Below are 10,488 nucleotides of genomic sequence, written 5' to 3'. Positions count from 1 at the left end.
ACACAAAGTGGAATGCTACTCGGCCATAGAAATGAAGGAAGCCTTACCTTTTGTGACAGCGTGGGTGGACCCAGACAGTATCCTGCTAAGTGAGATAAGCCAGTCAGAGCAGGACAAGTACCCTGTGAGTCCATTCATATGTGGAATCTAATGAACCAAGTAAACTAGCCAACAAAACAAACAGACTCAGAGACACAGAACAGACTGACGCTGTCAGAGGGGCGGGGGGCGGGGTGGAGCCCGGTGAAAAAGACGAGGGGATTAAGAAGTACAGACTGGCTCTTACAAAGTAGTCATGGGGACGTGAAGTACAGCACAGGGAGCATAGGAGGACAGTCAGTAGTAGTGTAATAACTTACTTGAAACCATGTCAACAAGATAAATGAAAAGATAAATTTAAAATAATAGTGTAGTAAGGATGTACGGGGCCAGGTGGGGACCAGGCGTGTCAGGGGCCACTTTGTAAAGTACAGTGTCTGATCGTTACGCTGCACACCTGAAATTTAACGTAAAATACTAGTGAATGTAGAATGTAAAATGTAATTTAAAAATAAAAGAATTGGCCCTGGCCGGTTGGCTCAGCGGTAGAGCGTCGGCCTGGCGTGCGGGGGATCCGGGTTCGATTCCCGGCCAGGGCACACAGGAGAAGCGCCCATTTGCTTCTCCACCCCCCCACCCCTCCTTCCTCTCTGTCTCTCTCTTCCCCTCCCGCAGCCAAGGCTCCATTGGAGCAAAGATGGCCCGGGCGCTGGGGATGGCTCCTTGGCCTCTGCCCCAGGCGCTAGAGTGGCTCTGGTCGCAGTATAGCGACGCCCCGGAGGGGCAGAGCATCGCCCCCAGGTGGGCAGAGCGTCGCCCCTGGTGGGCGTGCCGGGTGGATCCTGGTGGGGCGCATGCGGGAGTCTGTCTGACTGTCTCTCCCCGTTTCGAGCTTCAGAAAAATACAAAAAAAAAAAAAAATTAAAGAATTGTAAAAAAATAAGATGTGCATGTCATAGCTAGCAGGACCTTAGCTGACACACGTGCGTGCGCGTACACACACACACACACACACACCCCTTTAAAACAACAACCCAGAATGCAAGCTGCACACCACCACCACCAACTCCACTTCGTCCTCAGGGCCCCCCGAAAGGGGCGAGCAAAGGAGCCGCCAGCAGCTTCTTCCGACGCGTGAGAGGTTCACAGGAAGAGGACGGGGGCACACACACACACACACACACACTGGGGACACACACACACACACACACACACGTTGGCTTGAAAATGGGCCACCGTTTGGTTAACTCGAGACGCAGTCCTCGCTGCAGTGGGCGGGGAGGCGGGTGAGAGAAACGGGCGGGGACCCCTTAATGAGCAGTCCCACCCTTTTAACGCACAAGTCACTGGCACTGCGGCCAGCCTCGGCCCTCCTCGGAGAGCCCCATCACCAAGGAACCTTCCACGTGGTTGGGCACAAGGGGTGCCCCACGGCTTTGAGGAAATGTTTATTTTGAAATGATCTTCAGTGTAGAGTGAGACACCAGCGCAAAAACAGAAAGAAAGAGAAGCAATTAAACGCTAGGCTGTAAGCTTTGGCAAATTTTCCCTGCTGAAAATAATTGCACACATCTTTTCCCCCCTTTTTAAAAAAACGAACAGTGCCCAGGGAGACGTAACGATCTTACCGTAGCTTACAGCCACGGAGCTTAAATATACGTCTGATCTTTAATTTGATGGGAAAATAACAAGATTATAGAAAGTGACATGATGTGGTTGGGAGGAGCGGAGCTTCATTAACGGGCAACACACCAAATTAAGGATCATCTAAAAACTCTAAAAACCAGCGCAAGTCTCTGAATGGGAGCTGCGGGCTGTGGGTAGGGCATTGGGAGTATGCCCTGCGTGTGTGGCAGAGATGGTTCCTATGGGCACCTCGCTCTGGGGGTGGGTGTGTGTGTGTCATGGTTCTGACCAGTGGGCCATAAGCAGAAATACCCAAGCATTCCAGAACCGGTCCCCGTACCCCAGTGCTCCACGCCCCTGCTGCGGCGACCTGGAAGCCAGCTTTGGAGTCCCTGATGAGGTTTCGTAGCCCACAGAGGTTTCAGGGTTCCCTTGCCACTGCGGAGTAGCCGAGGACTCCCTGATGATTCCTGGGGACAGACCAGCAGGTTACTTGAGGAAGAACAACCCTTTCCACCTCCTCCCCCTTCCCGCCTGCCTTGACCAGGTCGCCTGTCCACTGTGCTGAGGGGCTCTCTGCTGCCCTGCGGTGTGGACAGCCCTGGAGACCATCCTCTGGGGGACATGCGTGGATTTGCAACAGAGGTTCGGTCTCTTGGTCATTGTTCCCCTGCCACTGCCTGCACGCTGTCACGGTTCTGGAGATGAGAGCCACGACGAGGTTCCCGGGTACTGGGGTGACCAGCCATCTTGGAGCAGCTCCACGTGCACATGTTCCAACTAAGGGTCCGTCCCAGCAGATTCTGTCCCAGACAGACCTTCCCCCCCCATGTCTAGGTGATCTTGTCGCACACCCTCCCCAGGGAGGAATGGAGAAGCCCCGTTTTAAAGACAAGAACGCAGAGGCTCACGGACGATAGGCGGTTTTACTGCTGTGACCCGGGACTCGAGCCTGGGTCTCTCTGCTTCTCTAAACATGTTCAAGGGCCTGTAGTTTCAGGAGCCAGCTGCCTGGGTTCAAATCCTACCCGATGGGCTCCACAGCCTTCAGGGGGCTGTTTAGCTTCTAACCAAGCCGACAAAGTTGCAACAAGTAGCTTGACTTAACTTGTGAGGGAACGGAGGCCCCGGGCTGCGGATGGAAGCTGGTGGAGAGCAGCGGCCCCGGGAGGGTCTGTGAAGCAGGCTGTGCCCACTCCCAAGTCCCTGGAGTCACAAAGTCTGTGCAAGACCTGGGTTCTGGGTCCTTGGAGCGTCTGGTGCGGTGGCAGGAGACAAGCCCCATGACCCTGGTCCTGCAGCCGAGGGTCCTCCTGGACCCCTCCCGGTGCCTCTGACCAGTGCTCAGCTCAGAGCCAGGCCGGACGCACTGCCAGCGCTCAGTGAACATCGCCTCTCATTATCACCACCCCCCTTGTGCCCGGGGTCAGACTGCGGCTGCAGGTCATGCCCTCGTGCATGGCTGTGTCCTTGACACTTGGGTAGGATATCTAAGTCGTGACTGGGCTTGTCTGAGCTACTTCCTGAGTCCCTGGAAAAAAAGAGAGCCCCCTCAGAGTTCACATCCCTGTTTGGGAACCACGGGGTGACTGTATCCAGGGGACTCGCAAGAACGGAACCGCCACGTGGAAGCTCAGGAAACATTGGCGGTGAAGACTCGGGTTAAAAATAAGAGAAAACCAACCCCCCCCCAAAAAAACCGCAATAGCTTCTACTGACTTGCTCTCAGGTGGGCCCAAGAAAAGGCAGCTTCTGGACACGGGCGGCGCCGTCCTCTCCTGTGGTCTTGGCGGGGATACAGGAAGATGCCCGGTTGCGCATTGCGCGTTGCTATGGCAGCCACGTAGCCGCGTCCCTGAGTTCGTCCGCGTCTCTCCGCGTCCCGTCCGGGTATTTTCACCAGGCGAGGATGCAGACGTGTCTGTGAGTTCCAGTGTTTGCACTCAGGCTGCACTGGCGGGTCTGACTTTCCACTGACCGTGGCCGGAAGTCCGGAACAACTACAAGCAGCCCCTGCTCCGGGCAGGTCTGTGCCCCGGGCTGGCGGGGACCGACTCCAGGGCTCCGGGACACCGTTCAGAGGAATGACAGCGACACCTCGTCCCCTCGCTGCCTGCCGGAGCTCAGCGCTTTCCTCTGAACATCCTCACATTATCGGCATTTCGTTTAGTGAAGCTGTCCGATGAGTGACCGGACAGGAAGACCTGGGAGGTGGTGACAAGTTGGGCGTGGGAGCCACGCCTCCCGAGGTCTCCTGAGCCCCACGTATCCGAGTAGAGAAAACGGTTGACCCGAAGCTGAACAGAGTCTGAGTGTGGACAGCGTTCGCTGCCACGGGTGTGCCGAGATTAAGGCTGGAGAAAGCCCACAGGGTTCGCAGTGGCGACGTCCCGGCTGTTGTGCAAGAATGACGCTCGATTCTGGGCAGGCGTCTCTTCTCCCCTTGTCTCGTGCTTTGCCAGCTCTGGGAGGGTGGGGACCTCGGGAAGTCATGTGTAAAGGGCTTTTTCTCGGGTGGACGCAGGCCAGGTTCACAGCTACTCTGTTCACAACACCCCCTCCCCCCTGTCTTCACTTCGTAGCCTTGGCAACCCTGGGTCCTGGGAGCCCAGTGAAGGCGGGAAACATTTCCAGGGGCTCAGGGCACCTCGGGGCCACCATCCTGCCTAGCTCTGTTTTATCTGGGCCCCCGTTTCACTCCTGCTCTACACGGGGCCCCAAAATTGCTATACAGCGGGCCAGGTGGGCAACAGGCCCCTGCGTGGCCAGCCTGGTGCCCGGCGGGCGGAGGACGGAGACGGCGGCTCCTGGCTGGGGGGTCAGTCAGCTCCGCTGAGCAGTGCGATCCTCAGAGTCAGGGAGACCCCCTGCGGCCCCCCACTCGGCAGGGAAGTGGCTCCTGAGCCCAGAGTTGATGTTCCGCGGTTCCTGAATCACAGAACAAGAGTTGGGCTGAAGGTATTTAAGGACAAGGTGGGCTCCTGGCTGAGACATCGCTCTCTGATCCAGACGTTCTCTAGGAGGTCACACGTGGACCTTTCTGTGCCCCAAGCCCGCGGGGCCTCCCCCTCCACTCCCCTTAGCTTCTGTGCCTGTGTTTCCAAGAGGCCATCCTGAGCTGATGCCGTTTAGGTCAAACTGAAGGATGTCCTAGTTCCAAGGGCCTGCTGGGCTCCTTTCTTTTGTGGGAAGGCTCAGTTTCTGATGGCGGAATGCGGAGAGAGGGGTCTGTGCACCGGCATCCTTGACCCGTGACCCGGGCCCTTCTCTCTGGGCACCCACTCACCTGTGCTCACTGCTGAGCGCCGAGCCCTCCTGTCCCAAGACTGTTTCCCTTCCTTGCAAGGAAGCGTCGGGACATTTTGCTGGAACTTTGTCTGTCCTGGGCTCCTGTCCACTCTCAGGCCTTCTTGCATGGCTGCAAGCCCCAGTGCCCGTGGGCCCAGGCAGGTGACATAAACGAGGGAGGCAGTCGTAGGTGGCAGCGGGCTGGTGGGAACCGTGGGCACCTGGTGGGCCTGCATGGAGTACCTCCGTCTCTGCATTGCTACCTGGGAACGTGGGCTCCGTCTTGCAAGAAATCCGTATTTTTATGCAAAAACCTCCCAATTACACACGAAATGAATTCAGCGTTGTGATCAACACTCAGGGAGCCAGAGGAATGACGTTGGTCGGATGGTTGAGTTCTAATTGCTGCTTTGGAAATTGTAGCAATTGGAGGGTGTGTGTTAGGGCAGAATGAAGCGGAGACGAGTTATGAAGTCCCTGAGCTGAGTGGGTGGTGGGACCGCGAGGGCTGGAACACAGCGGCAGAGAGGATCCGGGTTTGAGAACGAGGTCTGGAATAGAACTCAGTGTTCAGAAACCTCCCGGGTTTGGGGCAGGGCAGAGAGGGTCCGGGTTTGAGAACGAGGTCTGGAATAGAACTCAGTGTTCAGAAACCTCCCGGGTTTGGGGCAGGGCAGAGAGGGTCCGGGTTTGAGAACGAGGTCTGGAATAGAACTCAGTGTTCAGAAACCTCCCGGGTTTGGGGCAGGGCAGAGAGGATCCGGGTTTGAGAACGAGGTCTGGAATAGAACTCAGTGTTCAGAAACCTCCCGGGTTTGGGGCAGGGCAGAGAGGGATGGATTGCGCACGACCCCAGTGGACAGTGTGGTCTTGATCTCTGGCTTCTGGGGGCAGGACCCTTGGCCCACAGTCAGGCCAGCTGATACCTCCTGGGTTCTCATCGCTGTGCCTAGTTCCATAATGCATTGTCACTGCTACTCTGGGGGCAGCCAGCACACCCACGCCCCTTTTGCAAAGACGGGACCACGTCCCCTCTGCCACCAGAGCAGGCAGTGGATCAGGATGACGGACCTGAGGCACGAGGGAAAGTGAATCTGTTCTCTCCCGTGGTGCAGACAGCACGCCGCGGCCACCGCCACGAGGACGCATAATAACCCCTCCGTTTCCTAAATTGCTTTACCGCTGCTTTTTAAATTAAGACCCATTAACTTGTCAGACATTGATAGCAGGGTTGACCCTGAAATAGATGGATAAATTAGAGCTCCCTCTCTCACTGTGTGCTTTGATAGGAGCGTGCTAATTATTTTTGTTGTTAGGGAGACGGATGGAGGGAGGGAGGTGTCCCGACCGGGTTTTGACTGAGTGCTGCTTGTTTGCGGCAGGAAGCCCCACGCGTCGGGCGTAATCCTTCACTCGGGATGTCACAGTGGGCACCCAGCAGCCCTGCTAGGGTCCTGTCCTAGCTGTCCCCACTGCAGTGGCTCACGGGGGGCAGGCAGGACCCACTGTGTTGGTGCAGCCGTCATCGGAAACCGGATCCAGGGTTCCGCAGGGGCTGGGTTTGAACGTACACAGTTAGCTCACAACAGTCATTAAAAAAAATAAAGTACTGGATTGGTGAATGTTTAAAGGTAAGGAGATTTCACATAAAAATCTGAATTTCTGGCTCCTGGAGGTCTGGCATCCCCGGGCCCGTGTCCCTGGACGGCGATGAGAGCCAAGGAGCGGCTTCCCCTTCCCAGGGCTGGGCGGTGGGCAGCTGACCGCACTCCCCACCACTCCCCTTCGCCCCCCACCCCGAAACGGAGTGCCTAGTGCTCCTTGTCATCGTGCTTGTGAGTTTCAGTTTGTTTTCACAGGCGTAGTGGGAATAAATGAAAAGATGTCTGTGTGTCTTTGTGAGAAGCGCGAAGACCATGACAGGTCATCTCATCTCAGCGAGGTCGGGAGCGGGCGTCTCTGCGAGGCCGTGAAGGCGGGGCTGGCCTGCTGCCCGCACACAGTGAGGCGGGAGCGGTCACTGGTGACCCGCAGGCGAGACCCGGTCAGAGCCTGGGGTCCTCGCTTTCTCGTCACACGTGGCTGTACCTCGAGGCGGAGATGTCCAACCTGTGTGCCGCCAGAATTTTTAAAGTGTGCAACTCCTGACTGTTAGTCAGGGACACTGACCTCTTTTCCCTTAGACTGTCAAATAAAGATGATGACGACAGCAACACAACGGTGGCCGTCTGGTGTGAACGCCGTCCTGAACCATAGACACACAGGTCGCTACGATGGGGTTGCATCTCACCGGTCACGTCACATAATGAGGTCACGTCTGATCCGTCAGTTCTTGATACCAGAAATCCTTCTATACGCGTATCGGCAGGTGACTGTTTTTAACGTTGAATTTATTAGAGTGATGCTACTTAACGTGATTGTATACAGGTTTCAGGTTAGGCACCTGACTTTTTAAAAGGTCACTTGGGAACAGAAAGGACAGGTAATTACTATTACTATTTTTGTGAATCAATCAAAATTATACTTTTTTTGGGGGGGGTCATATCGCCTGAGAGTCCCCTCGCACGTCCCCTCCGCCTAGCTGCTCCCGCGGGTCCGGAAAACAGGAGCTGCTGAGCAGAGGTCCGGTGACGGGCTCAGAGTGCCGGCCCCAGACCCTGGGCGGGGCTGCAGCTCGCATTAGCCTGCTCTGGGCCAGCCCTGCTTCTGAGCTTGTTTCCTGATCTATAAAGCGGGCACACGCCCCATCCAGCTGGCTGGTGTCACCAACTTGCTGGGAGATGTCAGATGGCTTTGCAAGTGGCAGAGGGATTGTAGACGTGAGATGGTGACGATGAACCCGTGAACGATGACACCAGGACTCAGGACTCAGGACCGCAGGGGGTGCCAGCCACGGGGCCCTGTGAAACCGAGGAGCCCAACGAGGGCGTGGCTGCGATGTCACCGTGCCATCTCCCTGCCTCCTCCGCAGACCTCCCTCTGCCCGCAGCCGGACTGGAGCCCGCAGCGTGGGCCGTGAGCCTTTAGAAAGCACATGGCCCATGGGACCAAGGGCAGCGGACAGCAAGGCGTGTGCCCTCTGGGCCTCTTCCTCTGTCTCCAGCCTCTGCCCCCTCCCCGTGGTGTGAGGTCTCTTTGGAAGAGGCCACCCGTGCCCTGTCTTGGGAGGACACACAGGACACGCCACAGTGGAGGTGCCTGGGGGCTGTGACCCAGCTTCGGGAGGTGGCTCCCGCCGCACTGCGGAAGGTCCCTCTGCTCCCCAGTCGCTGCCCCACCTCTGGTCACCTGACCCACGTCCTACGTGAGCCCCGTTTGCATCACTCTCCCCCTGAGCCAGCCTGGCAGACGTCCTCTCCTGGTGACTGGCCCACACTGCCTCCTCCCTCACCGTCTCTGTCCCCAGCTGGTCTGGAGCTGGTGTACTGGTCGGTCCTCTCCCTTGTTACTTACTGCACACCCATGTCCCTGCCAGATTTTCCTTACTGACCAGGACACAAGAGCCTGATAGAACTGTCCATTCTATCAGGACGCGACACCCCATCCACCCACAAGGATGCCCTGGGCACGTTCTCCAGGCCTTTCCTGGATGCAGCTGTCTCCCGCCCAGGGGCCCGTGGATTGGAAGTAGAGTTGTTATCTTTTATTCAGAGCCCAGGAAAGAGCCGCCTGCCTTCTGTTTGATGTTCCCCGCGTGCTCGGGAAGAATCCGTCCTCGCAGCTCGGAGTTACTTTATAGTAACAGTGACCTGGGGTCCATGGCGCTGGGAGGGGACCTCGTATGCTCTGGGTGACCTTGGGCATTGTCACTGAGAAAAGCTCTCCTGTCTGGGGACCAGGGCCAGCAGTTTCCCCGTGAAAGACGGTGCCTTCTCCTTTCCCAGGGAGACCAGGAGGCCGACGCCGTGAGCGTAGTTAGTGCTGTGAGTGCCCTGAGCCTTTGTGCTTTGACCTTCTGTGACCTCTTTGATGTTCACTCTGAAAGACCCTATAAAAATCACCACTCCCTGGCGGGGGACTGTTTTTTTGTTTTTGCTTATTTCTTTGTGGTTTTCGGTCCTTTCCTCTGTGTGTGTGTAAATGTGTGCCTACATGCATGTAGCATGTGTCTTTATGCATGCATGCATGTGCACGTGGTGTGCATGTTTGTGTGAATGCATGTGTTTATATGTATGTGTGTATCTGTATATTGTGTGTGTGTTGTATGCATGTCTGTGGATGTTGTGTGTGTCTGTGTGTGTGTTTCTTCTCCCTGAGCTGACTTGCCTTTTACTCCAGCCCGTCAGCAAGCCCAGGGCTTTGGGGAAGGGGTGGAACCCTGACTCAACGTGTCCCTGCTGCTGGGATGAGACATCCAACCCTCAGAATCCCTGCCCCCCAACACCACCTTCACCCCTCTGTGGGCACGTGTAGTCTCCCCTCCTTCCTCCAGTTCTGGCCACTGCTCCTGGCAGCAGACCACCAGGGGGTGAGCTTGGAGAGAGAGGCCTGTCCACTGCAGGCCATCTGGGAGGGGCTGATGTGGGCCCGGGCGCCCCGGGGAGCACAGGTGAGCACTGGACTGCTCCTGCCCAGCACAGAAGGACAGCGATCACCCCACCTCCCCTATCCCTGACTCCAGACGTGGGTGGGAGCTAGTGCACGCCCCCCACCCCAGGACAGGGCCCTTGACTAGGACTTCTGCGGGTCCAGACACTTATGCACTCACGGGTCCTTCATCCTCCAGAAAAAATGTTACAGCTAGGACTTTATGACTGAGTGCGGATGAGGATAATATCATCGGGCAGCATGAGGCCCGGCCGGTCCTGGTGGCCACGCCCTCATTCCCCATCCTCTGCCCCACACAACTCCCTCCTTGTGGCTCATCACACTGCCATGGGGGACACTGTTCATCCCCATCCACAGCTCTGTGGGGTTTGGCTTTCTGCCCAGTGACTAACCTGGCTGCATCCTCCGTCTTGTAAATACAGTGTGTCTGTAAAGTCACGGTGCACTTTTGACCGGTCACAGGAAAGCAACAAAAGACGATAGAAATGTGAAATCTGCACCAAATAAAAGGAAAACTCTCCCAGTTTCATACCTATTCAGTGCAGTTTGATGTGGGCTCACGCACAGATTTTTTAGAGTTCCTTAGGTAGCTATCCCGTATAGCCTCTACAGACTCGTCACTGACTGATGGCCTACCAGAACGGGGTTTCTCCACCAAACTGCAGGTTTCCTTCAACTGCTTATCCCACCGAGTCATGTTATTCCTATGTGGTGGCGCTTCGTTATAAATGCGCCGATATTCACGTTGCACTTTGGTCATGGATTCGAATTGAGTGAGCCACAGAACACACTGAACTTTCCTCTGTACCGTCCACATCTCGACTGGCATGGCCGTGGGCTGCTCCACTGTATACACGGTGTTACGTCGTCATCTGCACATGTGCACATGCTGCCACATCATCCTACAGAAACTGGGAGGGTTTTCCTTTTATTTGGTGCAGATTTCACATTTCTGTTGTCTTTTGTTGCTTTCCTGTGACCGGTCAG

The sequence above is a fragment of the Saccopteryx bilineata genome, chromosome 9 (assembly GCF_036850765.1).
Source record: "Saccopteryx bilineata isolate mSacBil1 chromosome 9, mSacBil1_pri_phased_curated, whole genome shotgun sequence".
Lineage (NCBI taxonomy): Eukaryota > Metazoa > Chordata > Mammalia > Chiroptera > Emballonuridae > Saccopteryx > Saccopteryx bilineata.
Note: the sequence above shows the minus strand (reverse complement) of the source record.